This window comes from Propithecus coquereli, unplaced genomic scaffold, assembly GCF_000956105.1.
Source record: "Propithecus coquereli isolate 6110/MARCELLA unplaced genomic scaffold, Pcoq_1.0 Scaffold863, whole genome shotgun sequence".
Classification (NCBI taxonomy): domain Eukaryota; kingdom Metazoa; phylum Chordata; class Mammalia; order Primates; family Indriidae; genus Propithecus; species Propithecus coquereli.
The window spans coordinates 26,567-41,144 of NW_012154874.1; the positions used below are offsets into that span (position 1 = coordinate 26,567).

General features: G+C 35.0%; 1 protein-coding gene across 1 annotated transcript in view; it reads left to right on the forward strand.

Moving 5' to 3' along the window:
- Window positions 1-14,578, forward strand: part of LOC105826219 (DNA-binding protein SATB2-like) — a 35,961-nt gene that overhangs the window by 15,424 nt on the left and 5,959 nt on the right. The window lies entirely within an intron of this gene.

Consider the following 14,578-nt stretch of genomic DNA (forward strand, 5'->3'; position numbering starts at 1 on the left):
ATTGTAGTGAGCCAATGTCAAACATTTTCATACTTTAGAGAGGAATCCTTATTTGAGTGCTTCACATGGATTGAAAACCTCCTAAAGAGATAGGGGCTAAAGTAAAGTAGTTCAACAGCATGCATAGTAAGTTAATATAGTCATGAAAGGAGAGAAGCAAATTGATTGATTCTTTAGCTTGTAAAACATAATCTGGATCAAATGCATTGGTATGTTATATCAGCTGACAATTCTTTGATATATCTTTATATTAGAACTACTGAGGCATCAGGAGAGAAGTTTTCTTGTCATTTTATTTGCATGAAATCAACCAATTTGAGTTCCTAGCACAGATATACTAGAGCTGGCTTGATGTACTTTGATGATCTCTATATATTTGCATATGTGAAGCCGGATAGTACATTATACCATATGAACATGTAATGTCATCTGTATTCTATGTTGCCATTCCTCACATGTAGAATGTGTATGTAATCAGTTGCTATTTTATGTCATATTCATCTGCATTTGCAGCATTTCAAAGACTAGTCAGAAACATCTTGGCACAGATGGGAAAGCAGAATTACTTATAAGTTCCAGAACTACATAGATCAAACATATGATATTAATAAATAGCTTGGGTGGGGGGAGGATTAAAAATTAGATTATTTATTTAGAAAGTTGAAAGTCTCCATTTGTGATCATTTTTCCGTTCTTGAAAGGAAATAGGTGCTGGGTTTTGTGTTTTGTTTTGTTTTTTTCCCCCATCCTCACATTTCCCTTCTCCCCTTTCTCATGTTTTGAATTAAAACGTAAAGACAGTCTGAAGAGTGTATATATAACTGCAAGAAGGATGTGGTAAATCATGGCAGTGGTTTGTGATCTCACAGACGTGGTGGTGTCAGACTGAAGACCAAAGGCGAATCCTTAGCTTCCAATGGATTTACTTGAAATCCCTCACCCTTGTAGTATATGATGGGTAATAGCATATCATGGATAATTGCATTTTTATAAATGGTAGAGAAAATCATTTTGACACACATATAGTATTTTCCAGCCAGACCAGCTTTTCAATCTTTTACAGCTTTCATGCATTAAGGCTCATATTTTCTTTGTTTATTTAAAAAATATTATCATTAATACTAGGTTTTTTCTGTGGTCAGCTTTTGAATAGAAAATACTGAGGAAGACCCCTTTTTTCCTATTGCCCTGAGTCAAACATTTGATACCTTTTTCTTTGTAGAAGTTTAGGCTACTCATGTTTTTGATTAAGAAAGTTATGGCAACCAAATTTTCATGGAGATTTTTAAGAGCTTTGGTCATTTTTCAGCTTATTGCGATGTATAATAGAATGAATTATGTTTAGTGGCAAATCACTGAAAAGAAAAAACAAAAAGGAGGAAACCTCACAGGAGAAATACTGTCATTGATTTCTTTGCCACTACTATTTAATAAAGTGAATGCTGACTGGATGGAACCTGGAAAGGTTGTTCCCAGTAGCCACTCACCTGCATCAAAATACCAGGAAACAGAAAAAAATTGGAGGAAATTATTTTCTTTTCTTAACCCTTTCTGATCAAATGTGGCATTTCATTTTGAGAATGAAATTAATTCCCCCGAGGCCTTTGAAACTGTAATAATACACAATGAATAAAATCATATCTAATAACTCAACAGTTTCATTTGGCACCATCGTCTTCTAGATGTACTGCAACTGCGGAAACATAAATACTTGCAGGCTTCAAAAGCCCAGTTTCTATTTGCTAAATAAACTTGGCTGGCTTTAAATTCCTCTGTGTACAGTCATTAATACAATCCACTTTGACAGCATTTAATTAAAGTGCTTTTCTCTTTTAAATTCATTAAAAGTTCTTCCCCCACCCCCCAGTGTATAACTGCTTCCCAGATGCTGAGTGGCAGGAACCTATAAGCCCCACTTTAAATAACTTCTCATTTCTCTTTGTAAAGTGTTTATTACATTCAATTTAGAAACTGTTAAATATGGCTTAGAAAGGAAGTCAGATTCCAGGACATGTTCTTTATCCCTTCAGCAATCTCTTAAAAACAAATGTTAGTTTAACTCATCTGAATAAGCATTTATTATCCGCATATTTTTCTTATACTCTGTCAACACTGCTAGGCATTTAAACTGGGAGGTAATAAAGATATGATTTCCATATTAGGGTTGGGGAATTTGCATTAGTTCTAAGAAGGTACTTGGCTTGAATACATTTGCCTGCAGATTCAGGCAGAGTGAGCGTAACAGTCCAGTATTAATAGATTATTGACAGTTTAATGTCTTGGCACCTACTTAGCCCATGAAGTATAATAACCAGGAAGCTGTCTGATATGAAAACCGTCAATAGCATTTTCAATCAAAACCTTTCAGTTAATTGCTGGTTGACCTTAGAGATTTCCTTTAGGCAATACCATTCTTAGTTTAAACCAAAAGGACCATATTGATTTGTAGAGTTTATTCAGAGGTGATTATTTAATACCTATCGCTCCAGTGTATGTGGTAAATTTTGCCTTTTCTGTGTCTGCCATATGAAGTATCTTTTTGGTCATGCTTTTCACAAATATTCCCTTTACCAGCTCTATCTCATTAAATATGTTCTCTCAGAAATAGAAAGTTGGGAATCTTGAGGACACACATGATCAAGTGTTCTGATATGATAATGGAGTTTTGATAGAATTCTGTGCTCGGTCTGGAATTATAATTCCAACAGAGACCCCGACAAAGCTAAAACCTATACTTTCAGTAAGTGTATAAACATAATACCTTAACAGCACTGTACCTTAAAACAAAAATGTTCTTTAATGCCAAAATGCTTTTTGGTCTCTCTGAGTATAAGTGAGATGGCTTATACTAGGTTTCTAGATTTTCTACGCTTAATTTGAATGATTTATTGAGTTTTAGTTGAATATTTTTAGAAAAAAAATGTTGATGAAATCTAAATAACTACAAAGACAAGCAAGAAACAGTAAAGACAGTTTGTGGCTCTAACTTTAAACCAGTTGCTTTGCTCATTTTGGAATGTGTGGTGTTGGAACTATAGAAGTTGAATCAAAGTGGGGGCAAAAAATATCCTCTTTGAATTAATTTTGTTACTTTTCTTTCTTCCTTCAATCTTCACAGAGGTTTACTTCATTCATTCTGCTCCACAGAAAACCATTTTGGCATTTAATATTTGTTTTGGACAAGACATTCGGTTTTTTCCATAACATTTTGTAGATAGGTAACATTTTTTGAATTTCACTCGGTTGACAGCCTTTACCAAAAATCTCAGGATTTTATTGTGATACATGTATTCCATTTTTAAGCAACTACTTCTAGCTTTTATAAATTTTGGGTATTTTTTTTTTAAAGATTCCCCTTTTTTGTCTTCTATAGATTCTCTCATTTTTATTTGTTGTTTTGCTGTTTTGCCTCCAGCAACTTTGCTTGTCATAGAAGCTGTTCGCTGTAGGCCTTTTAAATTCTGGTGATAGTAGAAATATTTCTGCAGATTGAGGAGGAAGAGAGAGAAGCAGACTGATGAATATATCAGTTTTTATTCCTGAGAATAGGAACACCCTAAATGTATGTCTCATGAGTGTCAGTAATTTTCAATCAGATAATTTGGGGGGAATTAAAGAACTGCATGAGTCACCGTATGTATTATTAGCCGAAGCAAAGTGTATTTGTGCATGTAATAAATTACTATAAGCTATTATAATTCAGATCTTTCCAGTAATAAGTGTATTTTTTAATGAGTACCTATGAGGACTTGCCACTTTTTTTTTTTTGCCTTAGAACTGTTAGATGTGTTTTTAAGAAGACTTTCGTTCTGTGTAATACAGCCATTGCTAGTATAGAACTGAACTATTCATTCAAAGTGCAGTGCTTTGACACAGTGCTGAGTTTGGAGTATGTAGAGATAAATATAACATAGACTCTACCCTTAAGGAGCTCACAGATCATTGGAGAGGCAGACATGAGAGCAGATGACTATAATACAGCATGTAAGTACAGAGAAAGAAAAGTACAAACGGGGCACACGTGCCCGAAATCTGGTGGGTTGGAGGACCCAGAAGGCTTCCAGGGAGTAGTGCTGCTCACACAATTTACAGAATCCTCATCAGAGCTTTCCAGGAGAGGGTGAAAGAGGATGAGTGTGGGGCGCTGCAGCTTCAGAGCTGTTGGAGCACAGCTTGCAAGGCAGGGGCTGAGGAGCAAGTGAGGAGCAAGGCAAGGGCAGGGGCACAAGCTGCAGTCAGGTTATGGGGCCTTCTTGGACACACAGGAGGCCATGACCCACCTGAGACCAGGGAGTGCCTCTGGCAAGATGCTCTGTTGGCTGTGGCAGGGAGGCCTGTTGGGAGGAAGTCAGAGTAATTCAGGCAAGAGATTAGAAGTGTCCGAATTACAGCAATGGGAGTGCAAATGGAGAGGGGAAAATTAATCCAAGAACTGTTTAAAAGGAGTAATCAGCAACATGTGGGATTGACTAGATGTGGAGTTCCAGAGAAGGGGAAAGAGTCAGTGAGAACTCTCAGATCTTGCCTCAAGCAACCTGGGAGGTTGGTCTTGGAGCGCCAATCTCGGGAGCGTTAATGATTAATTCCCTGCTAATGTCATTTGTAAGTATGTTTGTTTTGCACTGAGTTCTCAGCTATTAAATTAAATCCACCCCGAAGCATATTCACATTTGAAAGTATAATAACTTGACAGTTCTAGTTTCTGAGGACAACCTACACAGGGTAAGCAAATAAGCTTAGAAAAGCCGAGCGGAGACACAACTGGACTTGTCTCATGAATCTGAGTGATAAGAACGCTGAACGACTGTGCTCGTGGGAATAGAATGATCATCCGAAGGTTGGACACTGAGATCTTTCTGTGGGAAATGCAGTCGCCGGTCTAGTTACTTTGCCCCGGCGACTTAGGAACTAAGATTTCTCTTCCCAGTGACCATCCTTGGCACCCTGGGAGAAGGAGATCCATTTTCTTAAGGAAGCCATGGTCTAAACAAGAGTGCCTGGCCCTGCCAGCTTCCCACCTCTAACCCAGGATACCTACCACAAAGTTTGAAAGCAAAAGTCTCCCCATACCTGGTTTCAGTTAGTAAGATCATTAATGTGGAGAATGTAAAACCAATATCCCCATAATGAATGAAAAGTGGTTTAGAATTGAAAAGAATACTCTAGAATTAAGAGACGGTTAACCTTTGGGAAGTTTTACCTCATTTCATTTAATTTTTCCATATTCTTTTTCTCTTGAAAGAAAATAATATCAAGGAAGCCAGTCTTTGATGAAATTAAATGAAGTTGAAAACTAAAGGCTGTGTTTGATAAGCTCTCCTTTGACACCTCTTAAGCGCTAAGCCACAAGGAATCTTTGCTGCCACTCCCCAGAGATCAGCGGCCTCTGCCTCATGGTCTGAGGCTAAAACCCTTCTTTGATCATTTGACTTTGTTTACCCAGTTTGGACTTTAGAGTATAATAAGCTATAATATGTCAGTGGTGTGGTAATGCTAGATATTTTGTCTTTTACCAGAGTGGTTGATTATAATGCACTGCTTAAGCTTTGCTTTCTATAAAAGGAATATTTGTACTTTTATGTGTTTGATTCACACAGTGCAGTTTTCTCAAGTCCTGTTATTAAGTGGTTACATTCAGAAAGCAAAAAATATGCTGAGGTAGTATTTTATTGGTGAACATCTAATATTTTCACTAACCATAACTGTCAGATTGTTCTGACTTCTGAATACCCCAACTGTAAAAATTATACTGAAAATGTGGCCTGTCCTGGGATTCTAAATAGCCTCATGTGAGGCCTCAAACACATGGACTACCTTCCTTCTCCTCTTTCTCCCAAGTGAAGAATCTAATCCAAATGTTCTTTCTCCTTAAATAAGTCAAACCCTCTTCTTTAAGAAGCTGGAAAACAACATAATTGTGATATCACTAGTGCCATCACAATTATGGGAATTTTTAATCTTAAACTCATTTTTGGCTGAGTTTTGTTGGGAAGGGTCTCTCTTTTTGTGCTAGCAGATTTTGATGAAATTGGGTATCCGATTTTTAAAAATGATAAACAAAAATAGAAAAGTAAAAATCCATTTATAACCCACTCAAAATTGATATTCGGGGGAGGAACTTCCCCATAATGTATTCTAATTCTTCCTTCTTCATTGTCTTCACTTCAAACCCTAAACTTGAAATCACTGGATATTAGCCTCTGTCATTTTTAGTGTCACTCTGAGATTTTAATTGGATGATATTTATTCACACTACAATTTGTGCTCAAAACTTCCATTGAAAGAGAAGGTACTTTTGTATTTTTCTCCATTAAACAGTTAAGCAGAAGTAAGGGTGTATTTATTACATGTTAGACTCAGAGGTCTGTGATTTGGGGGTCAGAGCTTAATTTTGTGTATTCATTTCTTCCTCTGAATAATAAATACAACAGTACCCACTGACATTGTGAGATTAGTTTGTTGTTACTTTTTGTTGTTTTTAAGAAACAAGAAGTACAAAAGATGGTAAAGAACTTTGAAAATATCCTAATTATAAGATTTAAATAATTACAGAAATGTGACATATGAGCATGAAGTCACATTATATAATCTATGTGTAAATCAGCAATAGTAATGCTTTATTTCAATGAAGCTCACGTAATTTATTGAGATCCTATGACTGAAAGTATACATAAATACTCTTTCTCCTTCATGTTATCCTTGTTTCTAAATCACTCTTTTCCAAATAGGTGTTTTTAAATTATATTTTTGTCACTGGATTTATAAATACTATAAAAGGATTTGGAAGTGGTTTGATTTCTGACTCTTTGGTGCTTTACTTTACAAATCATTTAAGTCTTCATGGACAATTCCTGGCTGACTATGTGATGTCTCTTCTTCCATTTATCTTAAAATGTTTTCACTTAAAAGGAATCGAAACTTTGCTCTGATTAAACTTATTGGATGAAATTTATTTATCTGTAATAGTCTCTGTATTTATTCTCTTCTTTTGAACTTATCTTGAATCTGTTTTTAAAAAAATGAATTTCAGTGTTCACAAATCATGTATCACTGGCATTGATGAAATTGTTTTCATTTGGGTTATTTTTTTACTTCACTTGAGAATTATTTAACCAACTAGATTAACTGTTTAAGAATTCCAATGAATCATTCTTAACCTGAACCCTTTGCTCATCATTCCTGGCCTTTTGCTATTGATGAGGTATTATGAATTTCCAAGTTGGTTCTTTTAACTCTTGGTACCCAAGTCATCCTAACCTTTCACTCTTTTCATGTAGTTACCCTGATTATTTTTAACTTAACCTAAGAGCTTCTTTTTTCATTCTTGCTAGTGCAAAAGCCACATTTTTCTCAATATAGCAATGAAACAAGTCATACATTTATTTAAAAATCAGATATTTAGAGGTAATTGTCAACCCTGATCATTTCCATGTTGACTCTTTACTCATTATAAGACAAATATAAGGTCTTTAAAGACAATGAAATATTATCTGTGCCTTGAATCTGTTCTTCAAAAGATAGGCCTTTTTTGTGAATTTTTAGGCTAAGCTTTGTGTTTTGATAAAACATTAGGAAGAGTGGTGGAGGTGTGTGGGAACAGGGAGAAAATGAATGCTTATGAATGTCAGGCGAGTGAGATTGGGGTGGTTGAGCTGGGGATAGTTTCTCGCAGGCATAAGGATGCCTGGTCATGGCCTGAAACATCCTAAATAGTCTGTTCATCTTGAGTCTTTTTATGAATTCTGTCTGTCATGTTCGTGGAATGGTTTTGGTTATGTTAGGCCCTAAATGATCAAATAAACCTATTTATCAAATGATACTGATGAAAGGAAAAGTGTAATTGCCATTGGGTTCAACACGTATTTATCTTTACCTCTCTTACATTCTAACTGGAGAGAGGATTGTTTTCTATGCTGTCTTGGTGTCTGTTTGATTAAGATATAGTTACTCATCTTGACCCTGCTTAATTTACTGTCTGTCTGCTCATCTCCTTGTATTGAAGAAGCAGCCCACTCGGTCACCTTTTCAGTGCCTACAGATTCTGGCCATTCCCAGTAATCAGATTAATGACTGCAACACCCTTCCTCCCCAAACTATACCAGAATTGTTGGTATAGTTGTTCTCATTTTATTACCAACGAGGAAATGATATAAGCCAAAGGCTGTTTTAAGAATCATGCTTCCTCCAGTGCCAAAGTTTAACAGCTTATTGTGTCACAATGCTTTTATGCTTTTATCTTTGACCAAAGTGTTTATTTTGAGAAACAATTATTAAACTGCATTAAAAACATACACAGTGTTCCAATAGTATCTTGGTTACAATATTAAAAAAAAAAAAAGCAGACTAAGGCTGGATGAAATTGAACACATATTTCCATGTCAGACTTCCTACCATTTTGCTTGTTTGTATTGATTTCTCTTGACATGGTCTTCTTTTATTGAGCACCAGTCTTTTTTTTTTTCCTTATTCCTCTCTCTCTCTCTCTCTCTTTTTTTTTTTTTTTTTTTTTTTAAATCCCCTTCCTATAGCTGTATGTGCTAAGAGCAATTGTAAAAAGGAACCAACTTATATTAAACCTGCCTGGAGTCAAAATGTAATCTAACACCTGTAGTCTGCAATTTGTCATCACTTCATGGATACTTTTTTTTTTAATAACAGATTTCCTGAGTTTTGACCTTAGGATACTGTATAATCCAAAAAAAACAACAAAACTAAACCATGGTTTTTAATAAGTCTTATAATGTTAGGATGTGAAATTACAACCATAAGAGCCAACTCAAGTAACATCATTTGAAGTTAGAAATAGTGCTGAATTGTGTATCTTGGAGAATATGTTTTGCCTGTGAAAATGTGTTTGTGTGATAAAGTTAAGAGACAAATCATAATGCATGTGTAATTTCTCTTACACTCATTCTCTGAGGTCTTCCTAGGTGATTTGACTCAAGTAGGATTTTTTTTAGCTGTAGTGTGCTTTTTGAATTTTATCATAAAGTGCTGGATTATTGAGGAAAGGCAGGGCTATGTGTTGAGTGTGATTCATGTAGTACAAAGTTTTCAAATTTTTTGGTCTTGGAACCCCTCTTCACTCTTACTATTGAGGACCCGAATAATGTGCTATATCTGTCAATACTACCATATTAGAAATTAATTCTGAGGAATTTTTAAAATACTTACTAATTTAAAAATAATTATGGGTAATATATAGTTACCCCTTGGTATTCATGGGGCATTGATTCCAGGACTCCTCTCAAATACCAAAATTCATGGGTGCTCAAGTCCCATATATAAGATGGTGGTGTATTTGCATATGACCCACATCTATCCTCACATATATTTTAAATTATCTCTAGATTACTTATAATACCTGACACAATGTAAATACTATGTAAATAGTTGGTATACTATATCATTTAGGGAGTAATGACAAGGAAAAAAAAGCCTGGACATATTCAGTACAGACACACCATCCTTTTTTTTCCCCCCAAATATTTTCAGTTGCAGTTTATTGAATCCATGGATATGGAACCCACAGATATGGAGGGCTGACTGTATAGGCATGTGTGTAAATGTTGTAATTTTTATGAAAATAATGATATTCCCGAAACAAAAAAATAATGGAATAGTACCAATGGTTTATATATTTTTGTAAATATTTTAAAGTCTGACTTAGTGAAAGACAACTACATTCTCATAACTGCTTTGTCATTTAATCTAATATAATATGTGGTTTTGGTTGAAGTCAATGAAGAAAAGCCACAGACAGACATGTAATTAGAAAAGGAAGGAATATTTTAATATACTTTCCAGATAATTGTGATATCCTTCTTTGATGCTATAGTTTCTTAAAGATTAGTTGCAAAGTGGAATTGAAGCTGAGACCATATTGATGAACTTTTCATACTTACATACTTTGTTATCTTTTAATCCATTGGTCTGCCTTGCACTTTTAATGGATCTTTTACTTATTCATAACTTTGTAACATCATGCATTGGTCATTTGGAAAATATTGGTTTACTGACTTATGCAGATCTTACAAATGTTGACACATTTTATTAATATGTCTGACATATTTAAAAACAAAAACGAAAACATTTGTTAAATCACCACCAATATCATCAAAAAAGTCTTTAAGTATTGGGAAACTATTAAACTTGTGGTGGCCACTACAAGTTTTCCTAAATTCTAATTTTTGCTTGAAAGGTCAGATTTTATCATTGGCAACAAGTACTGTAAAATATTTTTCTTGAAGTGGCAGGCTCACTTTATTTTTAAGAAAATGTCTGCCAAATATCCAAATATGAATAACCATAGTTTGTTGTTCTTTCAAGTAAAAATGACATTTCATGACAGAAGTGGCTAGCTCAGCTTACAACTCAGTCAGACAAGTGTTCTTTCTCAAGACAACCATCTTATTTCAGTATGCCACACAAGCGCTTTATGCATACTTCCCATTTCCTCACGCAGAATATTAAAAAAAAGGTATACTCAAGGGTTAAGATTTAATACAATTAATAAAATTTACTACTGCATCAAAAATATTCTTAAATGCAAGTGGCATCATTGTTACTCTAAGTACAGTGAAGAATACAACTACCAGTACAGTTTGGTGCCACTGCTTTTTATGACTAAAAGCCAGCAGTTATCCCACCAGTGCTTTTGTACCATCAGTGCAAATTTCAGCATGGTCAAAATAGTAAACAATGTCTTAGTTTTATATGAAAATAGTTTTGATGTCATGGGCCTCTTGCACGGACCACACTTTGAGAACCACTGATAAAGAATGTCTTCCTAAGAGGATGTCAGACGTGTGTGTAGAAGGTACCACCTTGGACAGGACTATAACTTTTAAGTTTCAATTCCATGTGACAAATGCTTCAGAGGCAACTTCCATGTGTTAGATGCCATGTTAAGAACAGAGATATATGTAGTATTTGAGTGAAAGAAATAAGAAAAATTATTGGTAGACATGCCCCTTTGTAGATTTGTAGATCTTTGGGGTGAAAAGGACAGATTTCTGAATTTGTTGCTTTTATAATAAGCATATTGTAGAAAACTGTGAGGCATTATACGACTGGTTCTTAAATCCTCCTCACATTTTGTAATGATACCTACTACCTATTGAAACCTTACTTATGACAAGAACTCTGCTAAGTACTTAGCATACCTTACCAAACTTAATCCTCCTAACACTACAAGGAAGATTTTACAGATTAACAAACACTGTGGCTCAGAGAGAGAAAGTAACTTGCTCAGAGTCACAAAGCTGGTAAACAGTTGTGGTTTTGGGAGAGGAACTAGATTTGAAACCAGAACTTTGTGACCCCAGAACTTCTGCTTACAACTTATGTACAATGTCATCTTATAGGTTATGTAATATTCTAGAATTTTTTTAAACATAGAAATGTTAACAAAAAGAAAAAATTATATCCCTGCTCTCTGATACACACTAGATGTAAATTCCTATAATTAGTGACTGCTTCTTTATTTTTTAAACATAGTTTTGCTAAAAAGGAATAACAGCAAGAAAAATAATAACTAGTGCTGAACAAGAATAATAACTGATATGAAAGTAAAGAATCAAAAACATGGAATTAATTCAGTGCCACAGAACAAAGATATACTGTACACTCACTGTGTGCCAGGCATATGCTATGCCAATATGTAGCTCATGGTCCAAAAGGTGAGATTGATATAAGATAGTTATATTAATATTCACATTAGTTATTAATCATTAATGCTGAGTTCTCCCCACTGAATTTTTGACCCAAAATTAATAGTCTGTAATGCTGATTTTGAGAAAAAGGGAATATTAAGGGATAGAGCTAGGTTGTTGAAACTTCAATTACATGATATTTTGTATATAATATATTTTTAAAATGACAGCATGTGTTCATTGATCAATTTAACAAATTCTAATGAGTTATAAAGACTCATTGTTCTTATTGTTGTTACATGTATTTTCCTTGGAACTTGCAGTGGAAGAATGCTTTCCTTTTTTGGATCAACAATTATATATTTAGTTCTCATAGATGAGGTGAAATTAAACAAATCAAAGTAATTCTGATATTAACCCAAAATTAATGTAGATAAAAGTCATCTTGTTTGTATTTTTGTCTCCTGAAGATGTGTCCCCTTAGGACCTGAAGCACTGGGTGAGGCTTGTCATCGAGAGGCAGATGTGGCCACCTGGGAAACCATTTACCACACTGGATCAACCAACTTATACAGTCACCTCCTTAATAATTTCTCATTTTCTCTATAAAAAAGGACCACAAAGTCTTGGCTTATTATAAGTAATCCAGTTCACCCCATAATGATACAGTGAATTATATACTTTCCTAAACTTAATCATTCAAGATCTCACTTCCTTCCCTGCAGGCAAGAACCATTATATTTTACACATGGCTCCCAGCTGGTTTTCATTGAAGCCTTCAAAATCTATTTTAAACACTGGGAGCTTTAAGAAGAGCTGCTTTATCTTTCTTAGTCAAGTTTTGTCATGGTACTATTAGGTCCTTTTGTTTTCAAAATTTTTGATTTGGAAGGCAGAGAAACAACATGTGTCCATATTATAGTTGTGCTTTGTTGACTGGGCAAGGAGCGTTTGGGTTTTATTTTGCAGTTGATGTCTCGGATCATGTTTACAACTTCTCTTTCTTTATTGCCATCCTCATGTCCATTTATAGACATATATGTCATATATAAGCCCATAGAAATTTCAGCAAAGAAATGAGAAGGAACTTATTAGGACTTTTAACTTTTTATTTGTTTACATTCTACCCATAACAGTTATCAACCCTTGATCATTGGATAGAGGGCTCCTTATTAAAAAGCTTTGTAAATCAATAGGCCCAATTATTGTAGATACTCCATAAATATTTGACAAATTGATATACTTTTTTTTACTCCTTTAACCCAAGGCAGATTGTTTTAAACATAATTCCTTTTATATATGATAAGCACCTTTGAAGAAGAAGGCAGCCATCAGCTGAATGTAAATTAACCATTCTTTCGGAGGATACAAGTGCCAGTACAGACTTCTGGTGGTTTTATGATTATGTTGCTATTTGTGATACTCTGATGTAATATTGTTAGATATTACAAGCTAAATTTTTCTTACTTAGTATGTAAAAATAAAAATGTTTTCCCTTCTTTCTAGTAATAGTAGCAGTTTCCAAGTCTTTTTGGCTAGACCAGATTATGTGACTGCAGTTCGTCATGAGGGCATTCCATTACCCTGATGGCAGAATGCGAAGGCCCTGCACACTCTGGCCCGGCTCTCTCAGTTGTCATTGATCTCTAGCATGGGGCTGTCCAACAGTACTTGCTGTGATAAGGGAAATGCCCCATATCTGTGCTGTCCAATATGTTATTGCACAAGTAATACAATTGAGCACTTGAAATGTGGCTAATGTGACTGAGGAACTGAGTTGTTTCCTTTTTTTTCTCTTGTTTTAATTAATTTCAAAGTAAAAATAAGTAGCCACATGTGGCTAGTGGCTAAGGTCTAACATGCTGACTTTCCTGCTGTTTTCCAAATGTACCAAGTATATTCTTGCCTTGAGGCCTTTTTGCTTGTAGTTTCCGTTGTCTGGAATGCTCTTCCTCATAGCTGGGCCTCACTTCTTTCAGGCCTCAGCCCCAGTGCTGCCTCCTTAGGGAGTCTTCCCTGAGTCACCTTACTTCAAATAATTTTCCCTTCTCCCAGTGTTCCTTTTTATGCATTGCTTTTTTGTTGCTTATAGTATTTATTACCACCTGATATTTTATTTATGGTCTGTCTCCTCTGCTCTAGAGACTTTGTTCACTTTTCCTATATAATCTTGCTCATAGAAGACAAGAGACCATATATTTAAGAACATGGGCCTTAAAATCAGATAAGCTTGAGGAGCCCAGTTTTGCTACTTACAAGCTATGTGCCTTAAACAAATTACCTACACCTCAGAACTTGTTTTCCCATCATAAAATAGCATAAAAATACCTGCCTCCAGGATTACTGTGAAAATTAAATAACATGAAATATTTGTATAGCATTTAGGTCAATATGTGGCTCATAGTAAGCTTTACATGAATGCTAACACCTAGTATTACTATTATCCTCATTATTGTTTCTGTTGTTATTAAAGCTACTTAAATATTTCACTACTGTGATCCCTAATTGTCATATTGAGAAATAAATAACAGAAGCTATGAAAGAGGCTTTTAAATAAACCTTTCATGACTCTCTTTACAGAAATTATCATAAATGAATTTTTTGACTAGGTCAAAGTTTTATTGTGATGGAGAAAATGTCAAACTAAAATAGAAGTAGGATGAATTGACAGGCTTCAGTGTGCAGAAGTCAAGAGTAGAAAGGAATGAATAGTTATCTATACAGAATGATATATTCTATTATTTGGGAAAATCACATAAAGAGAGGTGTCATCACTTGGGAATAGATAAAAGTTGACTACTGGGCCCATTTAAAAAATTTTTATATTGAGCCGGGCGCGGTGGCTCACGCCTGTAATCCTAGCACTCTGGGAGGCCGAGGCTGGTGGATCGCTCAAGGTCAGGAGTTCAAGACCAGCCTGAGCA